We start from the raw sequence: 12,030 nt of genomic DNA, 5'->3' as shown, positions 1-12,030 counted from the left end.
GTGCGTCTTCCACGTACAATGGTAGATCTTCCTTGAAGTAGCTTTCCTAGCTTTTAACAACATAGGAATAACCGACTCAGACAAACCTCTATCCTTTAGCAGCCGTCAAAGCCAGCGATTGTAAAGCAAGATGGACGATTGGTTCTTGGGACAGCTTATCCTCCCACGGAACGTCAGCGACCAGCCCCACCAGATCAGAGTATCAAGCCCGGCAAGGCCAGTCTGGGGCCACTAAGATGACCAGAATTCCCTTTTGCATAGGAGTCTGGGCAGAAGCTTGATTGGAGGGAAAGTGTAGATCAGACGATACTGACCCCAGTGGGTCCCTTGACCAAGCCACAAACCTCTGCACCTTTCTGTTGACCCGAGATGCCAACAGATCCACCTCTGATGAAACACCTCCGAATGAAGGGACCACTCCCCGTGGTCCAACGCCTGCCAATTTTGCACCCCGGGAATGTGTACAGCGGAGAAGGCTGGAATGAACCACTCTGCCCACCTTAGAATGCCGACTATCTCCAGAGCCGCCAGGGGACTTCTTGTGCCCCCCTTGGTGATTGACATAAGCCACGGCTGTGGCATTATCCGATTGAATGTGCACTGGGCATCCCAGAAGACGATGTGTCTAATGATCCAGACACGGTCTGATTGCTCAAAGTTCCAGGACATTGATCGATAGTCTGGACTCTTCCAGTGTCCAGATCCCCATAGCAGAATTTTTGCCGAGGACGCCTCCCCAGCCGGACAGGCTGGCATTCGTGGTGATCACTTTCCAATAGGGATCGACTGATTATCGGCAAAGCCGATATATCAAGGGCCGATATGCACTTTTCCCGATATATCGGAATCGGCCCCAGAGGTTACTGATATTGCCGATATTTTGGGAAAGTGCATGTGCCGAAGTGATGCCGCGCAGCTAGAGGCATGACCCCGGTACCGGCGTCCATAGCCGACGGTCGGCTGTCTTGTAATGACAACCGATGCAGCTGAGAAGCCGCTCGGCTGTTATTACAAGAAGCGGGAGGGGACGCCCCCCCGCCCCCTCCCACCACCTTCCGTGGGTCGCCGAGTCTCCCGTCCCACCAGGAGACCCAGGCAACCAGCCTGCACAGCCACCAAAGACCCGATCAAAGCTGCATTCGGCTCTGATCGGGTCTCCATGCAAAAACCCAGAAGTGATGTCATGAGTGTCAAATGGACTCCATTCTTAACTTCTGTACCCGCACAAAGCAGTTTAGCGCCTTGAGGTTCAGGATTGGACGCACTTTGCCTTCCTTCATGGGGACTGCGAACAGGTTATAGTGAAAACCCTGAAAACGTTCCGAGGTCGAGACAATCAGTCCCTTTGAAGGAACAGGTCTTGTACTGCCCCAAACAGACCCTGTAACCGGTCTGGGGACAGGCGCAGGTTAGAAGGAAAAAACCTTGCCAGGGGACAAGAGTGAAACTCGATCTTGTAGCTGGACCAAATGACTGTGGACCCACTTGTGTTGTACCAGGAAGTCCACGGGTTCGGTAAACAGCGAAGACGTCCTCCCACCCTCGATACAGGTGCTGAAGGAGCCTTGTCCACGGGTCTGGAGAAAACCGCTCTCAACCTGTCAGACCAGGTTTGTTTTGGATCCGCCATAGGCGGCCCTGAAAGGTTTAGAGCCCTTGTCAGTCGACCCTGAGGGACAAAAAAAATTAATCGTATGAGCCGAGAAGGATGGTCCACATCTACTACGAGGTTCCTTGCCCTTAGTAGCCTGCGGAAGAAAGGTACAATTCCCCCCTGTGAGACCTTTAATGATGTTATTCAGGGTAACTCCAAATAGGGGATCTCCTTGAAAGGGAAGATCAGTCAAGGCCTTTTTAGAAGTCTGGTCTGCAGACCAGCATTTGAGCCAAAAGACAAGCCTAAGCACCACCGCCAAAACACGGAGGCGGAGCCATCAGAGGAGCCGCATCCAAAGAGGCATCACAGATAAACTGCAGCCTCTGGACCAGCTGGTCTGCCAGCTCAGCAAAGGCAGGGGGGAGCTGTTCTCCCTCCAGGTCACAGCGTAGGAGCTTAGCCCACTCGGTCAGACACCAGGGTAATGGTAAATACCGGCCTCATTGTCAAACCAGCTAAGGTGTACATAGTGCGGACCACCGCCTCCACCTTCTGGTCAGCCAGGTCCTTAAAGGCTGGGGACTCTTCAACCGGAATCATGGTTGCCTTCCTTAATCTGAAAACCGGAGGGTCCACCACCGGTGGGACAGTCCACTTCTTAAAAAGGAACTTCTCATAGGGGTAATGCCAAAGCGCTTAGGAACCCCACGGGGTGGCTTTTGTCGTCCCCACTCTTTAGCAACAATTCTGTCAAAATAAGCAGGGAAAGGAAAACACCTTTGCCTCTCTGGATGGCTTGTGAGTGCCAAAGGGTACCTGCACCTCCGTCGCAGCTTGAGCTGCGTCCATTTTCAGGGTCTCACGCACAGATACAATCAGTGCATCCACCAGCGCCTTTTCGTGCGCAGACGTGGAACAATCATGTTCACTATCAAAGGATTCCAGGCTCATGGTCGCAGACCCAGAAGGGTGACCCACGTCTGTGGCGGCCAAATCAGATTCAGGATCTGAGGAGATAGATGAGGCAGGGGAAGGCGGGGGGGCGCTTTTTGCTAGCCGGTCGCCCACAGACCGCCTCCACCCGGGACGCAAGGGACCGCCATCAGTGTATAGATGGTTGGTTGGGAGTGCCCTGCAGCCTCAGAGAGGGGGGTCAGGAGGGGAGATGTGCTCCAAAGACTCCATGACTCACTAGGGGGACCCCACAAAAAGTGTAACACGGTAAGGGAACACCCCCACCCCACTGGCAGCACACCCAGTTGCCAAGCACAAGGCACAGATCAATCAGAAGAGAGGGAGAGGACCCCACCAGACTCACCACCTGCAACCATCAGGAGAATCTGCACTACGTGTGCAGCGATCAGGAAGCTAAATGATCCAGGGGATAAGGAGAGGCTCACACCGCCGAACTCGCCGCCCACAGGGCTCCACCTGTCATGGCCACTATTTACAATGGCAAACCACAAGAAAATGGCCGCCAGACTACACAAACATGGCCGGCGTGTATAGGAATACACAGGCTACAACAAAATGGCGGCCCCGTGTGGCACCACAAGGCTTACAGGGACCCAGAATTGGGACACTAGATGGGAACCCAGGGGTTCGACCGTCCTAAGGAGGGACTCACGTCCACCCCAAAACCCACCAGGTACAGAGGGGGGACAGCTACTCACCATACCAGGAACCAGGTGGACACTGCTTCAGACAGATCCTCCTCTCCATTGAAATTGGGGGCTATCAGCCAGGAGGAACACTGACTCAGGCTGAGGCCAGGTGTTTAACATCTAATTCGCAGGGCCAGCCCCTGTTCAGTGGGGCTATGTCACAGCCAACCTAGCGCACAGCTGAGGCCTGCGCTGGCCAGACTGGGGTGACCACTGGATCTAGATTATCCAGCCGGTCGCCCAGTCTGGCAGTTGAAAGTAGATCTCACAGGAAAAAATCCAAGACAAAAAAAAAAAATTCTATCTAAAATATTTTGCCAGGACCAAAGATCCCAGCAAGGAACTAGGTAAAAAAAAAAAAAAAGTATACCCCCTTTAACTGCCCATGGGTGTAGCCAGAAGTTTTTTCTGCCTAGTGTCCTACTCCTGCAGGAAGCAGTATAGCCCAATGGTCAAGAATGACAGGAGCTGTGTCCGTCAATGAACAAAAAAATTTTAAACTGCCACCAGTCCGACATTTCTGGATCTGGGCCACCTGTGACACGCACCTGCTGTGATTATACACAGCGGGAGCTGATCTGCGGGTACTGCAGACTCCACCCGCTGATCATTAGGCAGAGAGCCAGAATGGCAATCTGCCTATGTAAATAAGGCAGATAGTGTTCTGCGAGTAGAAAAGGCATTGAACCTGTGCTCCTGCAACGCAGGAACATAAATCAATGCCTTCCCCTAGTAAAATCACCTCCCACAGTACACAGTTAAACCTTTGATCGCCATAGATGTTTAACCCAGCCAGTGTCATCAGTACAGTGACCATCCATGTTTTTAGCACTGATCAGTGTATTAGTGTCACTGGTCCCCCAAAAAGTGTCAAAGCGTCAGTGTCCGATTGTCCGCCACAATATTGCAGTCCTGCTACCAGTCGCTGTTCGCAACCATTAATCTAATCTGGAAAAAAAAAAAATCCCATAGTTTGTAGACGCTATAACTTTATTAATAAACGCTTATTGGGATTTTTTTTACCAACAATATGTAGCAGAATACATATTGGCCTAAATTGATGAAGAAATTTGATATTTTCAATTTTGTTATTAGATATGTTTTGTAGCAAAAAGTTAAAAAAAAAAAAAAATAAAATTTTCCCCCAAAATTGTCACTCGTTTTGTTTATAGCGCAAAAAAATAAAAACCGCAGAGGTGATGAAATAGAAAGCTCTGTAGAAAAAAAAAAATTACATCAATTTTATTTGGGTACAGCGTCGCACAACCGCGTAATTGTCAAAGTAACGTAGTGCTGTACCACAAAAAATGGTCTGGTCATGAAGGGAGGGGGGTAAATCTTCCGGAGGTAAGTAATGCCTCGTACACCAGCAACGATTGTTGGCCGTGAATTTTCGGGCCAACGTCCGATCAGCCGATTTTCGGCTTGTTAGTATGATGCTACCGACAACCAAATGTGACTTTTCGGCCGAACAAAATCTGGTGTGCATGCTATAAAATTTTTGTTGGCCGTCACCAGAACGGCCGATTTTCCGTCAGTCAGTACAGATTTCTGCAGACAAAAATGTGATGAGCAAGACTGGGCATGCTCAGAGAAGAAACACACGAAAAGTAAACCAGCACATAACATCACTTCTGAAGTTGGTTTTTGTTGGCCGAAAAAATTCGTGTGCAGTCTAGAAAACATTTCAACCAACACAACAACACTGGACAAAAGACATCCGATCGGTCGGCCGATAATCGTTGTGTGTGTACGAGGCTTAAGTTTACGATGTTGTGTTGGGTTGCAGGCTCGGCATGCCAGGTGTAGAGCAAAGGGGAAACTTGCTGTATAAGGGAAATCACTTCAGGAGGAATGCAGGGCCTGGCACTGCGCATTATCCTAATGACTTTACTGACCAGGAACAAGCAAGCATGCATCAAGTGAAGTCAGAGCTCCTGATCTGCATGCCTATTTTGTGTCTGTGACTCAGAAGTAGTAAAGCCTTTACTATGCCTTTACAGTGTTTCTCAACTCCATTCCTCAGGGCACACTAACAGGCCAGGTTTGCAAGAAAACTGAAATACATCACAAGTGATATCATTTGCTGCTCAGTGATTGCAGTATTCTAGTCTGCATCTCCCCAAGGTAATACTTAAAATCTGGCCTGTTAGTGGGCCCTGAGGACCGGAATTGAGGAACACTGCTTTAAAGTATCATGACAGCCAGGCAACTGGTCAGCAATGGCAGCCTCCATATCCTCTTAGTACCGGATTCCCCTAAATCACACCCACTGTATGTTGGGTAAACAATGGAGGTGAGTGATGAGTGCTCTGAGTAATCAGCCACAATGCAATAAACCTGACCGGTTATTTCAGGCAATGAAGATCACCAGCCCTTCCCACAGGCCATACACACCTCAGCAGAGATCATTACCATATACTAGTCTAGGAATACAAGGTGTCAGCGCTGTATAATATTATGTGGTATATGGGTACCTGACAGTGTCCCATGAGGTAGGGGCATCAGAAAAATCCTACAAAAGTACATAACATGGCAACCTACGCTGCACATACTTGGCACAAGCATTCACCCTATATACATACGTGGTAACATAACCCATTACCAGTTTTGCCACACATGTGCCGCATTTGCCTCATCATACCCAACAAAGTGCAGACAATACAAAAGCCTATGCAGAAAGGGACATTTGTGTTCAATCAACAATCACACATCTGTAACCCCCAAACACAGCAAATAACACCAACAAACCCCCAAAACTGCAGGCATGCAAGGTGACAAAATCATAAAATTAAATCTCCCTATTAAGATGATACAAAGATCTGGCCCTCAGCACCGATTCACAAAAAACCTCCATTTGCTGCAATGCCCAGCTTCACATAGCCTGTGAAATCTCCAGGCCACGATAAAAGAAAAATCCTCCTTGGCCCAGAGGGCCCAGTCAGAATTGCGTACGTCTCACTGGAAAGGCTGCATTCATTTGCTTTGTCCTTCGGTTGTTACCCGAGAAGGGGTTAACAAGCACACCAGCGTTGGGCGATCTTACACACTCCGGGCCTGGAGATAAATAAAGGTGGAGACGGCTCCATTGGTAAAACTGGAGGATAAACAAGAAGCAGATCGCACTTCCGGGAACAGCCCCCCCTCCGCACACACAACTGGGGGGGTCAAGTGACAACCCTGGGCAAAAGGATCACATGATGGATGGCTTTAACTCCTTGTCTGCCTGATGCAGACGCAATAACAAAAGAGGAAGGGCAGAAAGGTGCAACTCCTCCTACTGACAGGTGATGCAATGTGTCACCCTGGGTCTGCACACAATGGAAGAAAGACCAAGCCAGGGTGATGAGAGGGAATGAGGATGTGGGAGCAATGTCAGATTTCAGGGTGTCACTAAGAGGGCACTGTGATATGTAGGGGGGTTTATATGCGACACCGGGGTTACCAATATGGAAGCATGGGGTGTGATATGTTGTGGTTTATAATAGAGTCCCCTTACAGGACCCTCCCCCCCCCCCCCAGAAAAAGGGCAGTATAACACGTGGGGGGTTTATATCTGATATGGAGGGGAAGTATATGTGACACTAGGACAGTCATAAAGAACTCAGATCAAGGGGGTTCACAGTGATATGTGACCCCAGAATAGCCAGTGCATTCTGACATATCAGGTACATATGAGACACTAGGTTAGTTTTACAGAAACCTGGGAGGGTGTCATATGTGAAGGGTATATAAAATTATATATATATATATATATATTCTACACCAGGGTGGTCCTATAAGTCCCCAAGGCGGGGGGTCAGTGTCATATGTGGGGAGCAGCACACACCAATCATCTATAACAGCGATGGCAAACCTTGGCACCCCAGATGTTTTGGAACTACATTTCCCATGATGCAGAGTTTGTGAGCATCATGGGAAATGTAGTTCAAAAACATCTGGGGTGCCAAGGTTCACCATCACTGATCTATAACATTAAGATCAATGACAAGTGAAAAAAGTAAGCATGTTGTCCCTGAGGTTGAAGTGTTGAGAAGCAGAAAAAAAAATGGGAAAGCCTAAGGATTAGAGGGACTTTGACGATGGCCAAATTGTAATGTCTGGAAGATGGGTCAGAGCAAGCGGGGATGTTCCTGGTCTGCAGTGGTCAGGACTGACCAAAAATGGTCCAAGGAAAGAAAACCAGCAACAGGGTTGTGGGCAGCGAAGGCTGGCCCATCCGATCCAATAGAAGAGCTAGTGTAGCTCAAATTTCTGAAAGAGAAAGAATGCCGATTCCGATAGGAAGGTGTGAAAACACACAGTGCATCTCGGTTTGTTGCATATGGGGCTGCATAGCCATAGACTGGTCAGGGTGCCCATGCTGACCCATATCTACACCCAAAAGCACTTCCAATGGGCATGTAAGCATCAGACCTGGACCACAGAGCAGTGGAAGGAGGAGGCCTGGTCTGATGAATGCAAGAACGGCTTGAGGAACACAACAGCAAGTCTGAGGTATTGACTTGGCCTCCAAATCTCAATCCAATCGAGTATCTGTGGGATGTGCTGGAAAAACAAGTCAGACACATGGAGACACCACTTCACAACTTACAGGACTTGAAAGATCTGCTACTGACAGCTTGGTGCAAGATAGGACAGCGTACCTTCAGAGGTGTAGTGGAGTCAATGCCTGGACGGGTTATGGTGGGGGGTCCTTATGTTATAGATAATCTGTGTGTTACTGGGGTGGTGGTAAAGGGCCCCTGGAGGGGGTCAGTGTGACATATGGGTGAGGGGGGTGTATGTGTCCCTGGGGTAAGTCATACAGGACACAGGGATGGGAATTTCCCGTCATCAGCTCCCCCCCCATCCAACAACAATAGCTGTAGAGGGGTGTCGGGCCACACAGGAGGAGCAGAATGGGGGGCCTATTTGGGGTCAGGTTCTAGCAGAAACCCCCAGACAGAGGAGGCAGTCAGGACACAGCAGGGAAATGTGTAGTGACACAGAATCAGTGGAGGGGTTATATTTGGGGTCTCAGGGCAGTAGGACAGGAGGTTGTGTAGCACAATGGATGGTAACAATTTGGTGTAATGCCCCCCAGAGCAATATGGAAGCCTCATCCAGAGTATAAAACAGGGACACCGGCTGCTGGAGGTAACAGGGCTGTACAGGGGGCCCGAGTTCAATCCGGGGTGTACCATTGGGAGTGACAGGGCCCATTGGGGGAAGGAGGGGTGGGGGGCTGAGACCAATCCATGGTGTACCATGAGGAGTGACAGAACCCAGTGGGGGTGGGGGGCTAATACCAATCCGGAGTGTATCATGAGGAGTGACAGGGCCCATTGGGGAAAGTGGGGGTGGGGGGCTGAGACCAATCTGGGGTGTACCATTGGGAGTGACATGGCTGTACAAGGGGGGCTGAGACCAACCCGGGGTGTACCATGAGGAGAGACAGGGCCCATTGGGGGGGGGGGGGGGGGAGTGACAGGCCTGTACAGGAGAGGGCAGAGACCAATCCGGGATGTACCATTGTACCATTGGGAGTTACAGGGCTCATGGGGGAAGGGGGTGACAAGCCTGTACAGGGGGGCCGAGACCAATCCAGGTTGTACCACTGGGAGCGCCAGGGCCCATTGGGGGAAGAGGGGGTGACAGGCCTGTACAGGGGGGGGCCCCTGATGCCAATCTGGGGTGTACCATTGGGGGTGACAGGGCCCATTGGGGGAAAAGAGGGGTGACAGGCCTGTGCAGGGGGACTGAGACCAATCCCGGGTGTACCATTGGGAGTGACAGGGCCCATGGGGAAAGGGGGGGGGGGGGACAGGGCTGTACAGGGGGTCTGAGACCAATCTGGGGTGTATCATTGTGAGTGACAGGGCTGTACAGGGGAGGCCGAGTACAATCTGGGGTGTACCATTAAGAGTGACAGGGCCCATTGGGGGAAGGGGGTGACAGGGCTGTACAGGGGGGCTGAGACCAATCTGGGGTGTATCATTGTGATAACAGGGCCGTTCGGGGGGGGGGGGGGCGAGTAAAATCTGGGGTGTACCATTAAGAGTGACAGGGCCCATTGGTGGAAGAGGGTGACAGGGCTGTACAGGGGAGGCCGAGTACAATCTGGGGTGTACCATTAAGAGTGACAGGGCCCATTGGTGGAAGAGGGTGACAGGGCTGTGCAGGGGGACTGAGACCAATCCTTGATGTACCATTGGGAGTGACAGGGCCTCTGGGGGAAGGAGGATGACTACAGGGGGGACACTGACAATAAGAGGGGCAGATCTGAGGCGAGGCGGATGACAGGATCCAGGGGAGGGGACATAGGCGGGTGTCAGGGCTGGATTGTGACTACAGCGACCCGAATGCTGCTGGATGTACAAAGTGACCCAGCCCCGAGCGTGCACACGAAAACCCAGCTGAGATTCGGGTGTACCGGGCGTGCCTCACCTGTTGGAGAGATGCCCCCTTCTCTTCCTCCTCTGGCCGGGTGTGTGCGGCTGGTGTCGGGGGTTCCGCTCTCTCTCTCACTCTCCAAGATGGCGGCGGCGCTTGCACGGGGTTTCCCTGCGCGCTCCCAGCGACTCAGAGGTGCGGGCGGAGCCGACGGGGACGAGCGCTAACCGCAACGGGAGGGACCTGGAGCGCGAGCACGAAGTCACATGCGCAGGGGAAAAGAAAGAGCGGAACCTGGGCTGTGCGCATTTCCCTGGCAACCAATCCTGCCCCGCCTCTCCTTTCACCAGGGCGTGGATAGAGTATGAACGGGTAGCTGATTGGTTGCTAGGAGATGTATTGCCGTAGCTGACCTGCCTCCTGTCATGGTGCCGCTGCTCTTTAGCAGCTGACTTGACAGGGTGGGCGGGGCCTTGTGAAAGGAGGGGACAGGAAGTGCTATTCTCCTGGAGGACAAGCTACTGCTCCAGTCCTGAGCTGGTAGTAAAGGTGGAGCCTTCAAGGCTGCTGAGGGTATCCTCATCCTTCTGTCACTGACCTGCAGCTCCTTCCACACATTGTCAGTTCACTCACGTTGTGTGCTAAGAATTACAACTGACGAATGCTGCTTCAGATTACATTGGTTTACACATCTGTCTTCAGTGGAGTTTTCATGATCGTTTTTTTTTTTTTTTTTTCAGTTGTTGAAGAAACCAGTTATGCCCCTTTCATACGGGCGATCCGACCAGGTCCGCCTGTCTGTTTTTCAGAGACCCTTTAGTCTGTTCTATGGAGCGGCGGATATTAGCGGACATACTGTATGTCCTGATACCCGCCACCATCCGATCCCATCCTGTCTGCCAAAAACAGACAGACATGGGACCAATTCCTCATCCCTCTGGTGGATCCCATTGGATGGAAACAGACAGGCGGTTCCTTCACATCTGACTGTCCCATAGACAAGAGTGGGCTGTGTCCAGTCCACTCCGCAGAGCAGACACGGACCTGTCATCCACCTGCCCAGCAGGGATCAGCAGAGAGATCCCCTCTGAGCAGGCAGATTCGCAGAGGCACCCATGTGAAAGGCGCCTTATAGATTAAAAAGGTATAAACAAAAATACAGGTATGTTTCCTGCCTAAAAAACTTCCATAAACAGAACGGATGACATCTGTTTATGTCCACAAAAATGGAATAGGATGAAGATCTTTTCTGTGCAAATAAACAGAAATTTAAAGGGTAACTCCACTTTTGTGGGAAAAAAAATATATATATAGCGTACACAATTGCGACACAAGTCATATTGTAATTGAATGTTATTAAAAATTACCTTTCCTTTTCAATCTGCAACCGCTGTAATTTTCTGAAAATGCAATATGGCTACCTGGAGGTGTTCTGTACACAGAATGTATACTGACCAAACCCCAGAAACATAATTTCCTGCTTGTCTGATTGGCTCACCAAATTATCCCAGAAGTCTGCCTAAGATACAAGTCAGATTTCAGGCATCCCCTGCAACAAAAATGTCATTTTCGGTGGGAGACTCCCAATAGCAAATCACATTTATGTGATGCAAGCCCAGCAGCTTTCCTCATTAGTGCCCTGCAGGTATGCAGGTATGCAGCTGATTGATAATTATTAAACCACTCCCATTAGACTCACTTTCCCACATGGACACAGACAAACACACAGGGATTTCTTCAGAATAACAAAAGGTAGGAATCTGCAACAAAGTTTGTTAAAATCCTTGCAATGTACAGAAATCACCCAGAGGGGAATGTTTTTTTCTCAACAAAAGTGGAGTTACACTTTAAACTAGTGATCATCCTAGTGAGACGTCCCCTCCCGCTCCTTGTAATGACAGTCGAGCGGCTTCTCAGCCGCATCGGTTGTCATTACAAGACAGCCGACTGTCGGCTATGGACGCCGGCAGTACTGGGGTGATGCCTTTAGCTGCAGGCATCACTCCAGTACAGCACTTTCCCGAAATATCAACAATATCGGTAACCTCAGGGGCCAATTCCAATATATCGGGGAAAGTGCATATAGGCCCCCGATATATCGGCATTGCAGATAATCGGTCAATCCCTACTTTAAACAGACCTATGCCTGCCTTTCCAAAGTCAAACAGATTGGATCTGTCTAAGAAACTGACAGATGCTTCCAGCAGAGCTAAACCCTCCTATTCTTTACAGCCATGGAAGCTACCATCTTATCCTCTGATTGATCGGCGCTTGCCATGGTGCTGCACATGTGATCAGTTATGGTACCAGCCATTTGATAGCTTGACAGTTGGTTAAAGCAGAGCTATACTCACCTCAGCTCCAGCGATGTGGCATCCTGAAACTCCATACCGA

General features: G+C 50.3%; 1 protein-coding gene across 1 annotated transcript in view; it reads right to left on the bottom strand.

The window, feature by feature from the left end:
- The window catches only part of RAB14 (RAB14, member RAS oncogene family), an 84,918-nt gene extending 75,049 nt beyond the window's left edge, over positions 1–9,869 (bottom strand). The window contains exon 1 of the mRNA XM_082262804.1: positions 9,691–9,869. The gene's annotated coding sequence lies outside the window, so the exon portion shown is untranslated. The remainder of the gene's footprint in view (positions 1–9,690) is intronic.
- Between the last annotated feature and the right edge of the window lie 2,161 nt (positions 9,870–12,030).

Source organism: Pelophylax lessonae (assembly GCF_965119305.1).
Source record: "Pelophylax lessonae genome assembly, chromosome: 7".
Taxonomy (NCBI): Eukaryota; Metazoa; Chordata; class Amphibia; order Anura; family Ranidae; genus Pelophylax; species Pelophylax lessonae.
The sequence above is the reverse complement of the archived record's forward strand: the minus strand, read 5'-3'. Positions and strand labels throughout refer to the sequence as shown.